We start from the raw sequence: 22,400 nt of genomic DNA, 5'->3' as shown, positions 1-22,400 counted from the left end.
GTCGTGCAAGGGAAGATGTGGAGGAGGCCGAGGAGCACCCCGACTCTTCATCCGATGCAGCGAGCTCCTCATGTCAACATCATGGTCATGTGGAGCCTCCACGATATTCTTCTGCGCAGGGGCCTTATTATCACTCCATGTATGACCCACCGGCGTGGAACTCCGACCCTCGTTGGGAATGAACTCCACTTGGGCCAAAAGCCTAAGCTTGGGGGGAGGTATACCGGCATCACTCATTCTTTGCATATTATGGTTGCTGGATACTTGTACATACTTGTTTAGTCTCTAGAGTGGTTTTCTAATGAGAGGGAGATGATATTTGGGGAAGTGCTGTCCAAAAACAGATTCTGGGCTGTTACCAAAAAAATTCGTACGCACAGCCAGAACGTTATTTTGAGCTGCCAATTTTTGAGCATGTTCCCCAGGTTGTTATATAACTTTCATTAGTTTAACACTTTTTTGTCTGAGCAATGGAAGATTTTTGTTAATTTCGATTTCTGTACTGCTGTCAGGATTTGGCAGATTTCTGTCATCCTGCTTTTCTGTGTTTCTGTTAGTTTGCATTCTTTTGTTTTCGCTTTGTTTCTTTCCTAAAACACAAAAAGACCAAAAATATTTCTGTTGTTTCTCTTCACCATTTGTTTATTTGGTTTTTTGCTCTTAGTTTAATTTATTTGCTATCGTTGGTTTGTTATGAGAAAACCCAAAAAGATTTTGCTTTGTTTGCTTGTTTTCTTTTGTTCTTGTTTCTAATTCGAAAACACCAAAAATATTTGCTGTTCTTCTTTGGTTTGTAAAGTTCATCATGAGTTCAATGGTCTTCGGTGGCTGGAGCGTGGTTTTCATTTCATATTATCCAAGCTACACAAGTGAAAAGGCAATAATGATGATTTACGACAATCTGATTGTGGTGAGAGGCTGGTATGAACTCTATTTGTTTTCATTTTTGTACATATACTCATCCATGTAAGCATGCTTAGTTGGTTCATATGAGGTATATGTTATTTGAGAAAGTCTAGTAGTTCATGATCTCTCATGTTTAGCTCCAATTTATTAATATGAGTAGCATGTCATGGATGTTCGCTTGCATTGTTTTATTCATAAGTAAGTATGGCATTGTGGTATCTTCCTCTGAATAATTCATTTATATCGACTTGGCACATGCTCACGCATGCATATGACTGAACAAAAAGTCAATTAAGCCTCGATGATTTATATTGCTTCAGAGTTATTGTATCACTTTTATGCCTCCGTTAATTTATTTTGCCGCAAGCATGATTATGACAGTTACTGCTCTCTTGATTTGTCGTTCCCTAGTCTTTTGCTAGCCTTCACTTGTACTGAGCGGGAACGCCGCTCGTGCTTCCAAACACCTGAAAACCAAGTTGTTCCAAAGTGTCCACCATAAATACCTATGCATGGCATTTCAAACCATTCCAAGTAAATTCTCATGCGCTATCGGAAACAGACTTGCTCGCAAGAGTTTATCGATAGTAACAGCTTTATGGCAGTGGAAATAGCGAAATAACAGCGAGCGGTGAAATAAAGACAGCAGTAGTGATTATAGTAAACAGCGAGGATTAAAATACCGTAGGCACGGGGACGGATTTAACGGGCGTTGCATGGATGAGAGAAACTCATGTAACAATCAAAGCATGGGCATTTGCGAGATAATAATAAAACGGTATCCAAGTACTAATCAATCAATAGGCATGTGTTCCATATATAGTCGTACGTGCTCGCAATGAGAAACTTGCACAACATCTTCTGTCCTACCAGCCGGTGGCAGCCGGGCCTCTAGGGAAACTATCTGGATATTAAGGTACTCCTTTTAATAGAGTACCGGAGCAAAGCATTAACACTCCGTGAACACATGTGATCCTCACATCACTACCATCCCCTCCGGTTGTCCCGATTCTTGTCACTTCGGGGCCATTGGTTCCGGACAGCGACATGTGTATACAACTTGCGGGTAAGATCATAAACAACGAATATCTTCATGAATCAATAACATGTTCAGATCTGAGATCATGGCACTCGGGCCCTAGTGACAAGCATTAAGCATAACAAGTTGCAACAATATCATAAAAGTGACATCTACGGATACTAGGCACTATGCCCTAACAATCTTATGACTATTACATGACCAATCTCATCCAATCCCTACCATCCCCTTCAGCCTACAGCGGGGGAATTACTCACACATGGATGGGGGAAACATGGCTGGTCGATGGAGAGGCGTTGGCGGTGATGGCGGTGAAGATCTCCTCCAATTCCTCGTCCCGGCGGAGTGCCAGAACGGAGACTTCTGGCTCCCGCGACGGAGTTTTGCGATGTGGCGGCTCTCGGAGGGTTTCTGGCGATGTCGACTTCTCTCCGTGCGTTTTTAGGTCGAACCCGATAAGTAGTCCAAAGGGGGGCGTCGGAGGCCGGCCGAGGGGGCCAGACCACATGGCCGCGCGGGCCCCCCTGGGCCGCGCCGCCATGTGGTGTGGGGCCCTCGGGCCTCCACCTCCTTCGCCCTTCTGGCTCCGTCAATATTTTGGTAAAATAGGGCCATCTGAAGAAATTCCGAGGATTTTCCCGAAAGTTGGATTTCTGCACAAAAACGAGACACCGGAGCGGTTCTGCTGAAAACAGCGTTAGTCCGTGTTAGTTGTATCCAAAATACACAAATTAGAGGCAAAACAATAGCAAAAGTGTTCGGGAAAGTAGATACGTTTTGGACGTATCAACTCCCCCAAGCTTAGCTTATTGCTTGTCCTCAAGCAATTCGATTAACAACCGAGCGATAAAAGAACTTTCACGAACACATTTGCTCATATGATGTATATATTCTCATGCTATGGCTAATACTTAAGCAGTTCATAATGAGATACATGCAAATAAGATCATCCAACAGCTATGTCAATCATGGAGAGGTACCAACAATTAATAATAAGCACCATGAAGCATGTATATAAGCAGGATTGCAATGTTCATAAGAGAATATGATAAAGTGGTATCTCGCTTGCTCGTATTTGATCGGCAAAACATAAATGCCGAGGCACCTCTTGAGTTCATAGAAAGACTAGAAATAGTGATTGTCAAAGATAAAAGCATCAAAGTTATACCACAATCAATCATATTTTGAGACAAGCATATTATACTAAGAATGACAAGTTGTGCTCTCAAGATAGTGCTCAAAGAAAGAATGGAGACACAACATAAAAGTAAAAGATTGACCCTTCGCAGAGGGAAGCAGGGATTAACATGCGCTAGAGCTTTTCATTTGTAAAGCAGGAGTAAAATTATTTTGAGAGGTGTTTGTTGTTGTCAACGAATGGTAATGGGTACACTAACTACCTCATCAACCGGACTCACAAGAGCGGCTCCCATTTTATTTATTTTTGGTTGGCACTCCTTCCAACCTTTCTTTCACAAACCATGGCTAACCGAATCCTCGGTGCCTACCAACAATCACATACCATGAAGGAGTGCCTTTTTATTTAAGTTTTATTATGATGATGACACTCCCCCAACCTTTGCTTACACAAGCCATGGCTAACCGAATCCTTCGGGTGCCGTCCAACAATCACAAACCATGGAGGAGTGTCTATTTAAGTTAATTAATTTGGGACTCGGGAATCCCATTGCCAGCTCTTTTTGCAAAATTATTGGATAAGCGGATGTGCCACTAGTCCATATGAGAGTCCGTCAAAAGTAAATGACAAGGTTGAAAGCTAAACACCACATACTTCCTCATGAGCTATGAAACATTAACACAAATTGAGAAGCATTTTGAAGGTTTTAAAGGTAGCGCATGAGAATTTACTTGGAATGGTTTAAAATGCCATGCATAGGTATTTATGGTGGACACTTATGGAACAACTTGGTTTTCAGGTGTTTGGAAGCACGAGCGGCGTCACCGCTCAGTACAAGTGAAGGCTAGCAAAAGACTAGGGAGCGACAAATCAAGAGAGCGATGACTCGTCATAATTATGCTTGCGGCAAAATAAATTAACGGAGGCATAAAAGTGATACAAGAACTTGAAGCGATATAAATCATCGAGGCTTAATTGACTTTTTTGTTCAGTCATATGCATGCGTGAGCATGTGCCAAGTCGATATAAATGAATTATTCAGAGGAGGATACCACAATGCCATACTTACTTATGAATAAAACAATGCAAGCAAACATCCATGACATGCTACTCATATTAATAAATTGAAACTAAACATGAGAGATCATGAGCTACTAGACTTTCTCAAATAACATATACCTCACATGAACCAACTAAGCATGATCATATGGATGAGTATATGTACAAAAATGAAAGCAAGTAGAGTTCATACCAGCCTCTTACCACAATCAGATTGTCGTAGATCGTCATTATTGCCTTTTCACTTGTGTAGCTTGGATAATATGAAATGAAAACCACGCTCCAGCCACCGAAGACCATTGAACTCATGATGAACTTTGCAAACCAAAGAAGAGCAGCAAATATTTTTGGTGTTTTCGAATTAGAAACAAGAACGAAAGAAAACAAGCAAACAAAGCAAAATCTTTTTGGGTTTTCTTATAGCAAACTAACGATAGCAAATAAAGCATACTAAGAGCAAGGTACCAAATAAACAAATGGTGCAGAGAAACTACAGAAATATTTTTGGTCTTTTTGTGTTTTAGGAAAGAAACAAAGTGAAAACAAAAGAATGCAAACTAACAGAAACACAGAAAAGCAGGATGACAGAAATCTGCCAAATCCTGACAGCAGTACAGAAATCGAATTTAACAAAAATCTTCCATTGCTCAGACCAAAAAGTGTTCAACTAATGAAAGTTAGATAACAACCTGGGGAACATGCTCAAAAATTGGCAACTCAAAATAACGTTCTGGCTGTGCGTACGAATTTTTTTGGTAACAGCACAGAATCTGTTTTTGGACAGCACTTTCCCAAATATCATCTCCCTCTCATTAGAAAACCACTCTAAGAGACTAAGCAAGTATGTACAAGTATCCAGCAACTATAATATGCAAGGAATGAGTGATGCCGGTATACCTCCCCCCAAGCTTAGGCTTTTGGCCTAAGTGGAGTTCATTCCCAACGAGGGTCGGAGTTCCACGCCGGTGGATCATACATGGAGTGGTAATAGGGCCCTCGTGCAGAAGAATATCGTGGAGGCTCCACGTGACCATGATGTTGATATGAGGAGCTTGCTGCATCGGATGAAGAGTCGGGATGCTCCTCGGTCTCCTCCACATTTTCCCTCGCACGACGGCTTTCTCTTTCTATGTATGCATTTAGCTCATTTTCTGTGATCGACCACCCGTTCCTGGCATCAAGGTTAAACAAAGCAGGTGCGAGCAATCGTACTAGTTTTTCAATTTTCTTAGTTATACTCCAACTTTTCTTATACAAAGTTATCCTATAATGCAGGTTGTTCAAACTAGATGCATCTGAAATAAACTCATGTCTAATCATGGAAACCACATCAAGCTTCTCTATAGAAAGTGGAATATCTAAATGGTGAGGTTCTACACCATGCATAGCTAATAAGCGAGAGGCGATAAGACCTCCACAAATTCCTCCTTTCTCACGGTTAGTAGCAAGTCTACAAGCTATTAAAGCACCCAAATTATAAGTCCTATCCTGTTGCAAAGCAGCAGCTAAGAAAGCCAAGTCTGGGACAGATAATTTACCTCCAGTCCTTCTTGCAAGAACGCACTTTGTAATGAAATAGGCAAAGTAGCGGATGGCTGGATGTTGAATGCTACTAATCTTACCACCATCATTGGAGAGGCTCCTCCCATTACAAATCCTTGTATAAAGATCTGAGAGCTCCCGCGGTGTTCCCCTGATCTTCTCGCAGGATCCCCATTGCGGTACTCCAATTGTCTGCACAAAAAACACTAAATGGCAAGTTGACAGACTTTATTGTAAATTTTATACTGGACCGTGGGGTCAGATCGCGACCAATTGAACTTGAAGTCCTGCACAAAAGACATAGTTAATTTTGCATATTGTCTTGGCTCTCCTTCAACAAAACCACTCAGCCCTGCACGAGAGATTAGAGTTTGAACGTCTTGTAAAATCCCCGCACTTCTCATAAAGTCCACGCATGGGTAGTAAGAGGGGTATACTCCCTCCTCACGATTGACTCTCGTAACTTGCTGGACTTCCAATTCTTCTTGGTTCAATTGGGGCACACCTCCTTCCATTTTCTGAAATTTTCAACAATCATTATAAAATTTGATTTCAAGGTGTGTAATTGAAGGGAACTACTATAGGAACTTGCTAGAGTACTAAACATGCATCAAAACTAGTTTCTACCACTTAGAACAAGCATGCAAGCTCACTAAACATGTTATCTACAGCAGCAAAATATTCAAGATATACTCAACCAAATGAAATTCTAATTGGACAATCAAAGGAGTCACATACCAAGGAGTAAATGTGCCAAATTTCAGACAGAAATCTGGGCTGAGCAAGGAGATCGAAAAATCGCGAGTTCTTGAGCAGAAACACGAGTGAGAGAAACTTGGTACGAGTTTTTTCGGGAGAGAGAAGGTGCTGGGAGAAAGAGATGGTGTAGTGGGGCAAGGGGTGGCCCACACCACAAGGTGGCGCGGCCCCCTTGCTGGCCGCGCCGCCCTATGGTGTGGCACCCCCTGGTGCCCCACAGGTCATCCTCTGGTGCTCCCAGATGCCTCGTCGAAAAATAGGACCAACGGTATAATTTTTGTAATTTTTAGAGAACTTTGAAAAATGCACATTTCTGGGTATTAAATTAATGATTACTCGCGCAGGAAAATGATTTCTAAAATCTTAAATGACTAAAGCATATTGCAAAACAAAAGTGCTACAGCAAGTAAAATAAGTGAAGGGAGAAAGAAAGAAAGAAATGTTGTTTAGCTCTTTTATGCAATAAAATATACTTGTTAACAAGGTTGATCAAGTCTTGCTATCAAATAAATTTTATATGGCATAAGAAGAAATAAACCTCAAATCAATCATGTTACCTTATATTGAATTGATATGGATCCAATCACAAGAGTTTGATATTCTTCTTTAGACTCATATATAGGACAATCAATGGATCCCACTTTGATAGTTTTCACATTAAAAATTGTATTGACTCCATATACTTTATCAATCCTCTTGGGAAAATAAACAGTGTGTTCCTTATCATCAACATTGAAAGTAACCATGCCTTTATTGCAATCAATAACAGCCCCTGCAGTATTAAGAAAGGGTCTTCCAAGAATAATGGACATATTATCATCTTCAGGCATTTCCAACACAACAAAATCAGTTAATATCAAGCAATGCTGAGTAACTTGAACAGGAACATTTTCACATAAACCAACAGGAATAGCAGTAGATTTATCAGCCATTTGCAAAGATATATCGGTAGGTATCAATTTATCTAAATCAAGTCTCTTATAAAGAGAAAAAGGCATCACACTCACACCTGCTCCCAAATCACATAGAGCAGTTCTAACATAATTATTCTTGATGGAACAAGGAATAGTCGGTATACCTAGGTCGCCCAACTTCTTTGGAATCTTACCATTGAAGGAGTAATTAGCAAGCATAGTTGAAATTTCCTCATTGGGGATTTTCCTTTTGTTAGTAACAATATCTTTCATATACTTTGAATAAGGAGGCAATTTAATAGCATCGATCAAAGGAATTTGCAAAAATAAAGGTTTCATCCAATCACAAAATTTATTATAATGTTCCTCTTCCTTTGATTTTAGTTTCTTAGCAGGAAAAGGCATTTGCTTTTGAACCCAAGGTTCTCTTTCATTACCATGCTTCTCAGTAATAAAGTCTTCTTTAGTGTACTTTTTATTTTTAGCATGCTTTTCAGGTTCTTTTTCAATTTCTTCTTTATCGGGAGTATCATTCTTATCATTATCTTCCTCATGTTCATTACCACTTTCGGTTTCAAGCATCGAAATAGAAATACTATTAGGATCATTAACGAGTTCGGAGGATTCTACAACATTCTTATGTTTCTTTTTCTTTTTCTTAGATGGAGCACTAGTTTTAATTAGTTGAGAATCTTGTTCAACTCTTTTGGGATGCCCTTCAGGATATAGAGGATCCTGGGTAGAAGCACCACCTCTAGTTGTTACTTCATAAGCATGTTTTTCTTTAGAATTATTTCCCAACAAGTCGTTTTGCACTTTAGTGAGTTGATCAATTTGAGTTTGAACCATTTGAAAATGTTTAACAAGTATCTTAACATCATTGGAGGTTCTCTCCACAATACCATGCAATTCACTAATAGCTCGGGAATTTTCCATTAAATGATTCTCTAATCTCATATTAAAGTTTTCTTGCTTAACAATATAATTATCGAATTCATCTAAGCATTGAGCGAGAGATTTTGAATACGGAATATCTTCCCTAGTAAAGTGTTGAAGCGAGTGTACCTCAATCATGGATGAAGGGGGAATTGTCTCACATATATCTTCAATAGGAGGTAAATTCTTCACATCTTCAGGTTTAATACCCTTCTCTTTAAGAGACTTCTTGGCTTCCCTCATATCTTCATCATTTAATTTAATCATACCCCTCTTCTTCACTATCGGTGTCGGGGTTGGTTCGTGTGTAGACCAATCATCATGATTCCGGCCTATTTTAGCCAATAATTCCTCGAGCGTCGTCTCGGAGTTCTTTTCCCGAAAACACAACCAAGCACAACTATCCAGGTATGCCCTAGACTCAATAGTTAGTCCACTATAAAATATATCAAGTAAATCATGCTTTTCCAAATCATGGTCGGCTGAGCTCTAATAAGAGAACAAAATCTAGCCCAAGCCTCGGGCAATTTCTCTCCATCTTCCTCGGTCAAAATTATAAATTCTCTGCAAAGCAGCATGTTGAGCACTAGCAGGAAAGTATTTGCGGAAGAAAACATCAAGCAATTCTTTTGGACTTTTAATAGAACCAGGAGGCAAATTATTATACCAAGTTTTAGCATTATCCTTTAATGAGAAAGGAAAAATTTTAGCGACAAAATAAGTACGCATCTTAATATCATCAGAAAACAAGCCACTAAGAGTAGATAACTCAGTCATGTGTTCAACAGCACTTTCTTTTTCAGTACCACAAAAGGGTGTTTTCTCAACAATAGCTATATGAGATAGATCAAGAGAAAAATCATAATCTTTATCCCTAATGTTTATAGGAGATGTGGCAAATTTAGGATCAGGTGATAGTTTATATCTAACAGCATGTTCTGCAAGCAACTTTTTAATTTTTCTTGCATCAGTAGTAGCATTGCATTTTTCAATAAAAGCATCATCAAGCTCTACATAATCCTCATCAAGATCATCACTAGAATAATCAACAGACTCAGGTGAATTAACGAGTGTAGCAGCATTAGGAGTTTCAGTATTTTCAATTTGTCTAGACTTAGCAATTGTAGCATCTAGAAAAGATCCTAATGAACCACTATCATCAAGCACAGCAGAAACATTATCAATATTATGAGAATTTTCAGATTCAGCGAGAAGTACCAAGCACGCGAAGCATGCGGCGGTGAAACAAGTTTATCAATCACGAGATGGTGAATCAAGAGCGAGCAGAGGTACTCAGAGTTGTACCTTTTCTTGTAGTGGATGGTAATATGGCGATCTTAGTATCGCGAGGTTTACCCATAATGGAGAATTTGCAGCGAACAATATCAATCCAAGTGAACTTCCAAATAAAGCTATGCTCCCCGGCAACGGCGCCAGAAAATAGTCTTGATGACCCACAAGTATAGGGGATCGCAACAGTCTTCGAGGGAAGTATTACCCAATTTATTGATTCGACACAAGGGGAGACAAAGAATACTTGTAAGCCTTAACGGCGGAGTTGTCAATTCAGCTGCACTGGAAACGAGACTTGCTCGCAAGAGTTTATCGATAGTAACAGTTTTATGGCGGTGGAAATAGCGAAATAACAAGCAGCGGTGAAATAAAGACAGCAGTAGTGATTATAGTAAACGAGCGGGATTAAAATACCGTAGGCACGGGGACGGATTTAACGGGCGTTGCATGGATGAGAGAAACTCATGTAACAATCAAAGCATGGGCATTTGCGGATAATAATAAAACGGTATCCAAGTACTAATCAATCAATAGGCATGTGTTCCATATATAGTCGTACGTGCTCGCAATGAGAAACTTGCACAACATCTTCCGTCCTACCGGCCGGTGGCAGCCGGGCCTCTAGGGAAACTACTGGATATTAAGGTACTCCTTTTAATAGAGTACCGGAGCAAAGCATTAACACTCCGTGAACACATGTGATCCTCACATCACTACCATCCCCTCCGGTTGTCCCGATTCTTGTCACTTCGGGGCCATTGGTTCCGGACAGCGACATGTGTATACAACTTGCAGGTAAGATCATAAACAACGAATATCTTCATGAATCAATAACATGTTCAGATCTGAGATCATGGCACTCGGGCCCTAGTGACAAGCATTAAGCATAACAAGTTGCAACAATATCATAAAAGTGACATCTACGGATACTAGGCACTATGCCCTAACAATCTTATGACTATTACATGACCAATCTCATCCAATCCCTACCATCCCCTTCAGCCTACAGCGGGGGAATTACTCACACATGGATGGGGGAAACATGGCTGGTCGATGGAGAGGCGTTGGCGGTGATGGCGGTGAAGATCTCCTCCAATTCCCGTCCCGGCGGAGTGCCGAACGGAGACTTCCGGCTCCCGCGACGGAGTTTCGCGATGTGGCGGCTCTGCGGAGGGTTTCGGCGATGTCGACTTCTCCCCGTGCGTTTTTAGGTCGAACCCGATAAGTAGTCCAAAGGGGCGTCGGAGGCCGGCCGAGGGGCCACACCACATGGCCGCGCGGGCCCCCCCGGGCCGCGCCGCCATGTGGTGTGGGGCCCTCGGGCCTCCACCTCCTTCGCCCTTCTGGCTCCGTCAATATTTTGGTAAAATAGGGCCATCTGAAGAAATTCCGAGGATTTTCCCGAAAGTTGGATTTCTGCACAAAAACGAGACACCAGAGCAGTTCTGCTGAAAACAGCGTTAGTCCGTGTTAGTTGTATCCAAAATACACAAATTAGAGGCAAAACAATAGCAAAAGTGTTCGGGAAAGTAGATACGTTTTGGACGTATCAGCTACCTTTAAAACTTTCAAAATGCTTCTCAATTTGTGTTAATGTTTCATAGCTCATGAGGAAGTATGTGGTGTTTAGCTTTCAACCTTGTCATTTACTTTTGGCGGACTCTCATATGGACTAGTGGCACATCCGCTTATCCAATAATTTTGCAAAAAGAGCTGGCAATGGGATTCCTAGTCCCGAATTAATTAACTTAAATAGACACTCATCCATGGTTTGTGATTGTTGGACGGCACCCGAAGGATTCGGTTAGCCATGGCTTGTGTAAGCAAAGGTTTGGGGGAGTGTCATCATCATAATAAAACTTAAATAAAAAGGCACTCCTTCATGGTATGTGATTGTTGGCAGGCACCCGAGGATTCGGTTAGCCATGGTTTGTGTAAGAAAGGTTGGAAGGAGTGCCACATAAACATGCAAATAAAATGGGAGCCGCTCTTGTGAGTCCGGTTGATGAGGTAGTTAGTGTACCCATTACCATTCGTTGACAACAACAAACACCTCTCAAAATAATTTTACTCCTGCTTTACAAATGAAAAGCTCTAGCGCATGTTAATCCCCTCGCTTCCCTCTCGCGAAGGGTCAATCTTTTACTTTTATGTTGTGTCTCCATTCTTTCTTCGAGCACTATCTTGAGAGCACAACTGTCATTCTTAGTATAATATGCTTGTCTCAAAATATGATTGATTGTGGTATAACTTTGATGCTTTTATCTTTGACAATCACTACTTCTAGTCTTTCTATGAACTCCAGAGGTGCCTCGGCATTTATGTTTTGCCAATCAAATACGGGCAAGTAAGATACCACTTCATCATATTCTCTTATGAACATTGCAATCCTGCTTATATACATGATTCATGATGCTTATTATTAATTGTTGGTACCTCTTCATGATTGACATAGATGTTGGATGATCTTATTTGCATGTATCTTATTATGAACTGCTTAAGTATTAGCCATAGCATGAGGATATATACATAATATGAGCAAATGTGTTCGTGAAAGTTCTTTTATCGCTCGCTTGTTAACTCGAATTGCTTGAGGACAAGCAATAAGCTAAGCTTGGGGGAGTTGATACGTCCAAAACGTATCTACTTTCCCGAACACTTTTGCTATTGTTTTGCCTCTAATTTGTGTATTTTGGATACAACTAACACGGACTAACGCTGTTTTCGCAGAACCGCTCCGGTGTCTCGTTTTTGTGCAGAAATCCAACTTTCGGGAAAATCCTCGGAATTTATGCGAGAAGGCCCTATTTTCCCGAATACCGACGGAGCCGTAAGGACAAGCGAGGTGGAGGCCCGAGGGCCCCACACCATAAGGCGGCGCGGCCTAGGGGGGCCGCGCGGCCCTATGGTGTGGCCCCCTCGGCTGGCCTCCGACGCCCCCCTTCGGACTACTTATCGGGTTCGACCTAAAAACGCACGAGGAGAAGTCAAAATCGCCAGAAACCCTCCAGAGAGCCGCCACATCGCGAAACTCCGTCGCGGGAGCCAGAAGTCTCCGTTCTGGCACTCCGCCGGGACGGGGAATTGGAGGAGATCTTCACCGCCATCACCGCCAACGCCTCTCCATCGACCAACCATGTTTCCCCCATCCATGTGTGAGTAATTCCCCCGCCGTAGGCTGAAGGGGATGGTAGGGATTGGATGAGATTGGTCATGTAATAGTCATAAGATTGTTAGGGCATAGTGCCTAGTATCCGTAGATGTCACTTTTATGATATTGTTGCAACTTGTTATGCTTAATGCTTGTCACTAGGGCCCGAGTGCCATGATCTCAGATCTGAACATGTTATTGATTCATGAAGATATTCGTTGTTTATGATCTTACCTGCAAGTTGTATACACATGTCGCCGTCCGGAACCAATGGCCCCGAAGTGACAGAAATCGGGACAACCGGAGGGAATGGTAGCGATGTGAGGATCACATGTGTTCACGGAGTGTTAATGCTTTGCTCCGGTACTCTATTAAAAGGAGTACCTTAATATCCGATAGTTTCCCTAGAGGCCCGGCTGCCACCGGCTGGTAGGACAAAAGATGTTGTGCAAGTTTCTCATTGCGAGCACGTACGACTATATATGGAACACATGCCTATTGATTGATTAGTACTTGGATACCGTCTTATTATTATCTGCAAATGCCCCTGCTTTGATTGTTACATGAGTTTCTCTCATCCATGCAACGCCCGTTAAATCCGTCCCTGTGCCTACGTATTTTAATCCTGCTGTTTACTATAATCACTACTGCTGTCTTTATTTCACCGCTGTCGTTATTTCACTATTCCTACCGCCATAAAACCGTTACTACCGATAAACTCTTGCGAGCAAGTCCGTTTCCGAGTGCAGCTGAATTGACAACTCCGCTGTTAAGGCTTACAAGTATTCTTTGTCTCCCCTTGTGTCGAATCAATAAATTGGGTAATACTTCCCTCGAAGACTGTTGCGATCCCCTATACTTGTGGGTCATCAATGACGCACACAATGCTCGTGGTGCGCCCTGTGGTAATCGTCCTCGTGGTTGGGCTCCACTTGGCCGCAATGGTCGTGGACAAGATGACGAAGATGGATTGGGTAAGCCCAAGTTCTCTATACCCAAGTTTGAAGGAGGAGCTGATGTTGAAGAATACCTCACTTGGGAGCTCAAGATTGAGAAGCTATGGAATTTGCATCCACATTACACTGAAGATAGGAAGATCAAGCTTGCTTCTTCCGAATTTGATGGTTATGCATTGCGTTGGTGGGATGCTTTTGTTCGCAACCGCGACGAAGATGGTGAGCAACCTATACGTACATGGCGTGCTATGAAGGAAGCAATGACTTCTCGTTTTGTGCCTACAAATTACTTGCGGAATATATTTGATAAGCTAACACTATTGAGGCAAGGTGTGAAGACTGTGGATGCGTACTACATGGAGATGGAGATGCTTATGCAGCGTGGCCGTGTCCGTGAGTCTCTAGAGATGACAATGCAATGTTTTCTCAATGGATTGAAGTATGATGTTAAAGGCATTGTTCGTCATTACAGCTACACCAATATGAATCAATTGTTACATCATGCAAGAGAAGCTGAATCACAGTTGGCTGAAGAAGCAAAGGTTAAGGGACGTGCTACGTGAGCTGGGCGTTTTACACCCCGCGCGCCCTCATCTACGGCGCCGGCGCCTTCGACGCGCTCCGCTCCTTACTCTACTCCGCCTAGCAAACCGGTCTCCAATGTATCTAATGCAAAGAAGTCTGAATCTGCTGCAAGTACGAGTGGTTCTAGCATGTCTACAGCGCGCAACCGCGATATGCTTTGCCATACATGTGGTGGCAAGGGTCACTTCAAGAGAGATTGTCCTAACCGCAAAGTCATGATTATCAATGAGTATGAGACTGGAGATGATGTGGATCCTAATGCTCCAGAAGATGATGACTATGATACTGATGGTGAAGATGCATATCCGTCTGATGCTCGCACCATTGTTGTATCACAGCGTGCTCTTAATGTGTTGCCTAGTGCATCTACTCAACGCTGCAATTTGTTCTAAACCAAAGCTTTAGTTGGTCCTGACAAGGCTTGCAAGGTCATTATTGATGGTGGGAGTTGCCGCAATTTAGCAAGCAAGGAGTTATGTACCAAGCTGAAGTTGAAGTATCTACCGCACCCGCATCCATACTATATTCAGTGGTTGAGCGACAATGGTGAGATGAAGGTAAACCACATGGTGCGTGTTGAGTTTGAGATTGGACCGTATAAGGATTGCATTGATTTTGATGTGGTTCCTATGACGGTGTGTCACCTACTATTGGGTCGGCCTTGGCTCTATGACCGTTCTGTGCAACACAATGGCCGTGCCAATACATATCACTTGGATTACAAGGGCAAGAAAATTAACTTACAGCCTATGTCACCACAACAAATTGTCAATGAGTCTCGTCAGAAGATTGAAGTAAACTTGGAGGATGCACCTCTAGATAGGCGAGAGAATTGTAATGTCGTGAGTGATATAACGCAAAGTGAGAGAGTGAATTCCTTAGTTTCATTAGCCACCAAAGAAGACATGAGAGAATTTAGTGAGGATCCTACGGCCATGCCTCTTGTGCTTTTGTACAGTGGGTACGGTTTTGGTTTCTAACGACATGACCCCTCTTCCTCTTGGTGTTTCTAATGTTTTGCAGGAATTTGGCGACGTGTTTCCGGAAGAGGTACCCGCAGGACTACCACCATTGCGAGGTATTGAGCATCAAATTGACTTGATTCCCGGAGCTTCGCTGCCCAATAGGGCGCCATATCGCACTAATCCCGACGAGACGAAGGAGATACAGAAACAAGTACAAGCGCTACTCGACAAAGGTTATATCCGCATAAGCCTTAGTCCTTGTGCTGTTCCTGTTATTTTAGTTCCTAAGAAAGATGGTACTTGGCGTATGTGCGTAGATTGTAGAGCTATAAACAACATTACTATTGATATCGTCATCATATTCCCCGTTTAGAGGATATGCTAGATGAATTGAGTGGTGCTGTTGTGTTCTCTAAAATTGATTTGCATAGTGATTATCATCAAATTAGGATGAAAGATGGGGATGAGTGGAAAACAGCCTTTAAAACGAATTTTGGTTTATATGAGTGGTTAGTAATGCCTTTTGGTTTAACTAATGCACCTAGTACTTTCATGAGATTGATGAACCATGTTTTGCGTGATTTTATTGGCAAATTTGTGGTTGTGTACTTTGATGATATATTAATCTACAGCCGCAATGAATCTGATCATACTATACATATTCGACATGTTTTGCAAGTGTTGCGTGATAATCAACTCTATGGTAATCTTGAGAAGTGCACATTTTGCAAAGATAAGGTCATATTTCTTGGTTATGTTGTCTCTAAGCATGGAGTAGAAGTAGATGTGTCTAAAATTGAAGCTATTCAAAATTGGCCTACTCCCATGAATGTGAGTCAAGTACGAAGTTTTCATGGTTTAGCTGGGTTTTATCGCAGATTTGTGCCCAACTTTAGTACTATTGCTGCACCTTTGAATGATTTAACTAAAAAGGGTGTTGTCTTTGAGTGGGGCGCAACCCAAGATCATGCATTTGATGAACTGAAGCGATTGTTAACTTCTGCACCGTTGCTTGCACTTCCTGATTTCAATAAGCAATTTGAGATTGAATGTGATGCTAGTGGTATTGGAATTGGTGGTGCGTTGATGCAAGAGGGTCGCCCAATTGCATATTTTTCCGAGAAACTTTCTGGTGCTAAGTTGAACTATCCAATCTATGGTAAAGAATTGTATGCTTTAATTAGAGTTCTTGAGGTTTGGCAACATTACTTGTGGCCAAAAGAACTTATCATACATTCTGATCATGAAGCTTTGAAATACCTGAAAGCCCAATCTACTTTGCATAGGCGTCTAGCTAAGTGGGTTGAGTTCATTGAGTCTTTTCCATACATTATTAAACATAAGAAGGGAAAAGATAATATTGTTGTTGATGCTCTATCTAGGAAGAATATGCTATTAACTCAACTTGGTGTTAAAATTCCTGGTTTAGAGATACTATGTGATTTGTATGCTACTGATCATGATTTTGCTGAACCATATCGCTTATGTGCTCTTGGTAAAGCATGGGAAAAATATCACATACATGATGGGTTCTTGTTTAGAGCTAACAAACTATGTGTTCCGTAATCGTACGTGCGTTTGCTCTTATTGCAGGAATGACATGCTGGAGGTTTGATGGGTCACTTTGGGCGTGAGAAGACGCTACTCATGCTAGCTGACCACTTTTATTGGCGAAAGATGAGGCGGGACGTGGATAGATATGTGAAGAGATGCATTACTTGCAACAAGTCCAAGTCCAAGCTGAAGCCTCACGGTTTGTATACTCCTTTACCGGCACCTACTACACCATGGGAGGATATAAGTATGGCTTTTGTGTTGGGTTTGCTGCGTACTAAAAGAGGCCATGATTCAATATTTGTGGTAGTGGATAGATTCTCTAAGATGTCACATTTTATTGCCCGCCACAAGAGCGACGATGCGTCGCATATTGCTAACCTGTTTTTCATGGAGATTGTACGTCTACATGGAGTCCCGAAGACTGTTGTTTCTGATCGTGACGTGAAGTTTATGAGCTACTTCTGGAAGACGCTTTGGAGAAAGCTGGGGACAAAGCTGCTTTTCAGCACTACTTGTCATCCCCAAACTGATGGTCAAACTGAAGTGGTGAATAGAACATTGTCACAACTGTTGAGATCCATGATCAAGAAGAACCTGAAGGAGTGGGAAGAATGTTTGCCGCATGTGGAGTTTGCTTACAACAGGGCGGTACATTCTACCACGGAGCTATGTCCTTTTGAGGTGGTGTATGGTTTCAAACCAATTACTCCGCTTGACTTGTTGCCTTTGCCCATACATGAGAGAGTTAATATGGAGGCATCCAAGAGGGCCGATTTTGTGAAGAAGATTCATGTGAAGACTAAAAGAGTTGATCGAGAAGAAAGGCAAGAGCAATGCTGCAAGGATGAATAAGAAGCGCAAGGAGATGTTGTTCAAGCCTGGTGATATGGTCTGGGTACATTTTCGCAAGGATAGGTTCCCGAAGCTGCGGAAGTCTAAGTTGAAGCCTCGTGGTGCTGGTCCTTACAAAGTGCTTGCCAAGATCAATGATAATGCATACTCGATAGATCTTCCAGAGGATGAGTTTGGTGTCAGTAATTCTTTCAATGTTGCTGATTTGACACCATATGACGGAGAATACCTTGGAGCGTCGAGGTCGACGCCTTTTGAAGGGGGGGGGAGATGATGAGGACATCCCTACCTCACTACTACCTCCATCATTACCAACTGAAGATGAACCTGCTGTGAAGCTCAAGTCCAATGAAGTCAGGATTGGACCAATGACACGAGCTCGTGCGAAGCTACTTAAGCAACAGGTGAACTTGTTCCTAAACGATACCTTGATTGATGAGAACTTTATACTACCTAAGTCCTATTACTTATGTATCATCAGGTATGAAGAGGAGACAAGCATCGCACGAGGAGGAGAGGAGCAGCTGGACATGACGACGAACGTCAAGATGGACGTCAAGCTGGACATGGAGCTGGACATGAAGATATCTCATGGACGCGCGAGGGAGGAGCGGGAGGCATGCGCGAGAGGCGAAGAAGAAGTCCAGGCCGGTCCAGCACCCGGTCAGACCGGCCGCCACGCCGGCTCGCCCGGTTACAGCACCCGGTCGACCGGATGCCTGACCGGCCAGCCCGGTCTCTGGCCCGGTTGCTGATGCCTCGTACAGGGGTCCAACCGGACGCTGTTTTGCGAGCTTTCCGGTTACAGCACCCAGTTGACCGGACGCCACGCCGGACGGCCCGGTCCCTGGCCCGGTTGACCGGATTCCAGATCGGACGTGTCCGAGTCTGTCTCGACCAGATCTATTCTGGGTCGATTATTTTTGTACTTTTTGGACCTGAGGTCGTCCCAGACGCCTATATAAGTCCCTGGGGCGCCCCACAAGTTGCTTTAGAGACCACGTTTAAGATAAATCTAGTTCTTAGTTGTTTGCTCTGCAAAACTATTGAATTCCCTACACCATATTGCTTGATATTGTGTAGATCCTGTTAAAGTCTTGTGTGATATGTTGTTTCATTGGGAATTAGACGGTTGCAACTTACCGCTTCGTGGTCGGCGGCTACGTGCGCAAGTGTGTGGAGTTACGAATATTTTGCAGGGTTGAGAGCTGTTGCATTGGCGACAGAGACCAATCGAGAGATCTCGTTGCGTCATACAAGTTATCATCCACTACATCGTCGTGTTTCTCCGCTGCTATCACCCCGTGATCATCACCACCGTTGCTTACTGAGAAGATCGGGCCACCCCTTATCAAGACCACCTGCTCGGTTGGCCCGGCCACGTTGGAGAAGGATAGAGTGGTGTTCCTCATCATGCCGTAGCATAGAGAAGCTGCCGCCTGCAGAATGTATATGATTGATCAACACATTCAGCCAGGTTACAAAGCTATCAATAATCAAGATGAAAACTATGAACACGATGGAGCACCTTAATGCCGAAGATTTTCAATATGACCGACCCGCTCCAGAACGTGAAGATCGATTCCATGGAGCTCTTCTTCCTGCGCGAAACCTGGGTCGCCTTCCGGACGTACTCTAGGGGTGTGTTCGTTTTTCAGACCGGGTGGAATGGAATGGAATGGTTCCATTCCATTCCATTCCATCACATTCCATCCCATTCCATTTTTGTGTTCGGTTGGAAAGAGAAACTTGGAATGGAACCGAATGTAACTAATCTAAACATGCAATTAATTAGCCTAATTTAAAGAGATTCACAACTAATTTGTGTCTGGCATGACTTCTTCTCCGCCATGGCCGCCGCGCCCCCAGCCCCGCCGGCCGTCCTGGCCGCCGCGCCCCCAGCCCCCGCCGGCCGCCGCCCTGGCCGCCGTCCTGGCCGCCTCGCATGGCCGCCGCGCCCCCAGCTCCCGCCCGTCGTCCTGGCCGCCGCGCCCCTGCTCTCGCCCGCCGTCCGGGACAGGAGGAAAGCGGTGACCTCCGGCCCGCGTCCGGCGAGCTCGCGCACGCTGCCCCTGCGCCTCGCGTCCGGCGACCTCTGGCCCGCGTCGGCGATCTCGCGCCCAGCGACCTCCGGCCCCGCCCGCGTCGGCGACCTCGCGCCCGCGTCGGCGACCTCGCGCCCAGCGACCTCCGGCCCCCGCCCGCCTCGGCGACCTCGCGCCCGCGTCGGCGACCAGCGGCAGGGGCGGCAACGACCTCGGACGGGCGGAGAACCTTGTACCGGCGGCGACCTCGATGGAGACAGGGCCGGTGGTTAGCGAGTATCAGCGCGTGGTTAGCAGCCGTTCCACCTCGTCCGGCCGAATCGGCCGGACGGGTGGATTCCGCATCTTTGGCGAATATTCGTTTCTATGGAATGAGTTGGTTCCATTCCCTGCCGGAACCGAACACGAGAATCCTTCTCACGCGCGGAACCGTTCCATCCCGTTCCAGCAAATTCTCAAACCGAACACACCCTAGAGGGTCGTTGTGCTCGGCTATGTGGAACGGGAGTATCATGTAGCCGAGCCTATTCCCCCACTGCGCACCGTTGTCTTTGCAGATTCCATCATAGTAGCCAGCGTCTGCATATAACACAGATTAATTATTTGGCATAATGAAACATGATCAGAGAGCAGTGTATTTGGGGAGGTTCTTTACATGAAGGCCAGGCGTTTTTCTTAGGTTGACAAGAAGAGTGGACCGCACCTTGATGGTCTTGCTGCTACTTTCTCCTATAACATAATAACATAATTAAGGCTGGTTACAACAGTCTCATCATGGAAGTAACAAGACAATGGGCATCTAAAAAAAAAGACAACCACAGCTCAAATTATGCGAGCTCACCTGTTTTCCGTAAATAATACCGATACAATGCGGCAGAAGTCACTCCAAGCAGCACATCGTTTATAGTCTGCAGAAGTACATATGGGGAGAAGAAGTACATTTCAGAAGTTAATTATGTTTCTTCGAAATGGGGAATTACCCCGAAGAGGTTAACTAATATCGGATAGCTAGCCAAGATATGAGGATTCACATACACAGTTTACGGCGTTCTTGACGTACTTGACATCGTCGAGGCTGAGAGTGCAGTTCACAAATCGCTTGGGCCGGAACTCAACGCCCTCCGCGCCCTTGAACAGCGTCGGCGGGTCACCCAGGACCGACGTCGCCGTCGCCGCGAAGCATGCCACGTTCACCACCGTGTGCCACAGGAGCAGGAGCAACGACACGACCCACGCGCGCGAAAGCAGCCAGGGCGGCCCAAGAAAGCGAAGCTCCTGCAGCTTCCGAAGCTTCTGCTTGAGCGGCAGCTACGGCTGCTCAACTTTCAACGGCTTCTTCCCTTTCTAAAGGGAAGGAGATTCCTTCGACAACTGCTGCTGCAGTTCCTCCTCCTCATACTGAAAAGCATGTAAGTTTTTCGTTTTCCTTGATGATGGTTCTGCTTCTAACAGCCCCCGAGTCTATTTTCGACCGCTCGTAATTGAATGTGGACCTCAAAAAGATATACTATTTAGCATGTGTTAATTTTATCCTCTTTTTCTTTTTATAGGACATTCAAACAATCATCACTGCTTTGAAGGGCTTTGCCTCCCAGTTCTCTTCGCTTGAAGCCGATAAAATTCGACTGCAAGAGGAGGTTAAATCTACTTCTTCAAAGCTTGATAATGCAGTGAACGCAGATTTCTTAAAGAAGGAGCTTGATCAGCTGAATAAAAAGCTGAAGGATGAGGAAAAGCTGAGGGTTGAAGCCGAAGCCCAAAGGAACAAGAAGGAAGGCCTTCTTCGCCAATCCACTTTGGCTTTGCTTAGTAATCTTCGGTGTCTTATCCTTGAACTTCCTTTTCTTATTCTCATTGTATCTCAAATTCTATTACTTATCTTCTGCAGAAGTTGCCGATATTCCTGCTGGTCCCTTGGACAAGCTCCCGAATGATTCTCCCGCCGATGCTCTGTCCATGGCAATCGAGTATGGTGAACTTATCTGAGCTCTTCTTCAGAAGAACAAGTGAGTTATGTCGAGGCTGCATGCCATGATCTTTCCAAAGGCCAATCAAGAGAAGTTGCTGGAGCAGCTAACGAACGCTTTCACCGCCGACACCGATGTTATTATCGAGGTATTCAAGCATACCTCGCGTACCTACGGCGCTCTCCTTGCTTTCCATCTTATGATGGGATATGACTTTAAAGCCGATATGGAACGGTTGACGAAGGAGCTGCCGAAGGATCAAGACGGGCAAGCTATTGACCTCAGCCTTTTCAAAGGATCAGCACGCAAATGCGTACTGCAGCTTCTCGGATTAGTTTCGGCTAACAAGTCATCTGCTGGGAAAGCCGGCCCAAGTTTATCGACCCAAACCCAGGATCCTTGATTTTCTTTTTGTCAATTTGTAATCTTCTCCATTTGATTCAAACAATGCCTTTTCAAAAGGCCTTTTGATTGTAATGAACTCCGTACAGGCAATGTTGTCAGTATCTCCTTATTTTGATCGCAACGTTCCTGGTCTTTGAATGTATGCTCCCGATGGGAGTAAGACCGATTGAAATTATATATACATTGACACACTTAATGATGTATCTTGCAGGTGGCTCCTGTACCTTCCTTTGCCGAAGGTTTTTCGGCTAATGATTCTGAAAACGATCGGCTTCAGTGTATGAAGATCTGTATTCTCTAGATGGAGAAAGATATGTGTGGTATTCATGCC

The 22,400-nt window shown here is 43.8% G+C and overlaps 1 pseudogene; it reads right to left on the bottom strand.

Annotated features, from left to right (window-relative positions):
- The window catches only part of LOC124663341, a 48,372-nt pseudogene that overhangs the window by 22,165 nt on the left and 3,807 nt on the right, over window positions 1-22,400 (bottom strand).

Source organism: Lolium rigidum, chromosome 6, assembly GCF_022539505.1.
Source record: "Lolium rigidum isolate FL_2022 chromosome 6, APGP_CSIRO_Lrig_0.1, whole genome shotgun sequence".
NCBI lineage: Eukaryota > Viridiplantae > Streptophyta > Magnoliopsida > Poales > Poaceae > Lolium > Lolium rigidum.
The sequence above is the reverse complement of the archived record's forward strand: the minus strand, read 5'-3'. Positions and strand labels throughout refer to the sequence as shown.